Below are 427 nucleotides of genomic sequence, written 5' to 3' on the forward strand. Positions count from 1 at the left end.
TCAGACATTTAAAGAAGATCTGCATCCAATACTACTTAATTTATTCAAAAAAATAGAAATGGAGGGAAAACTTCCAAATTCCTTCTATGAAGCCAGCATCACTCTCATACCAAAGCCTGGTAAAGATACAACCAAAAAAGAAAACTATAGACCCATATCCTTAATGAACATAGATGCAAAAATTCTCAATAAAATACTTGCAAACCGCATACAGACACACATCAAAAGGATCGTCCACCATGATCAAGCTGGCTTTATTCCAGGGATGCAGGGATGGTTCAATATACGTAAGTCAATAAACGTCATAAATCAAATAAATAGGCTCAATGACAAAAACCACATGGTCATTTCAGTAGATGCAGAGAAGGCCTTTGACAAAATTCAACATGCTTTTATGTTTAAAGTTCTAGAGAGAATTGGACTGGAG

The sequence above is a fragment of the Nannospalax galili genome, unplaced genomic scaffold (genome assembly GCF_000622305.1).
Source record: "Nannospalax galili isolate Female #2095 unplaced genomic scaffold, S.galili_v1.0 scaffold2130, whole genome shotgun sequence".
NCBI classification, from domain to species: Eukaryota; Metazoa; Chordata; class Mammalia; order Rodentia; family Spalacidae; genus Nannospalax; species Nannospalax galili.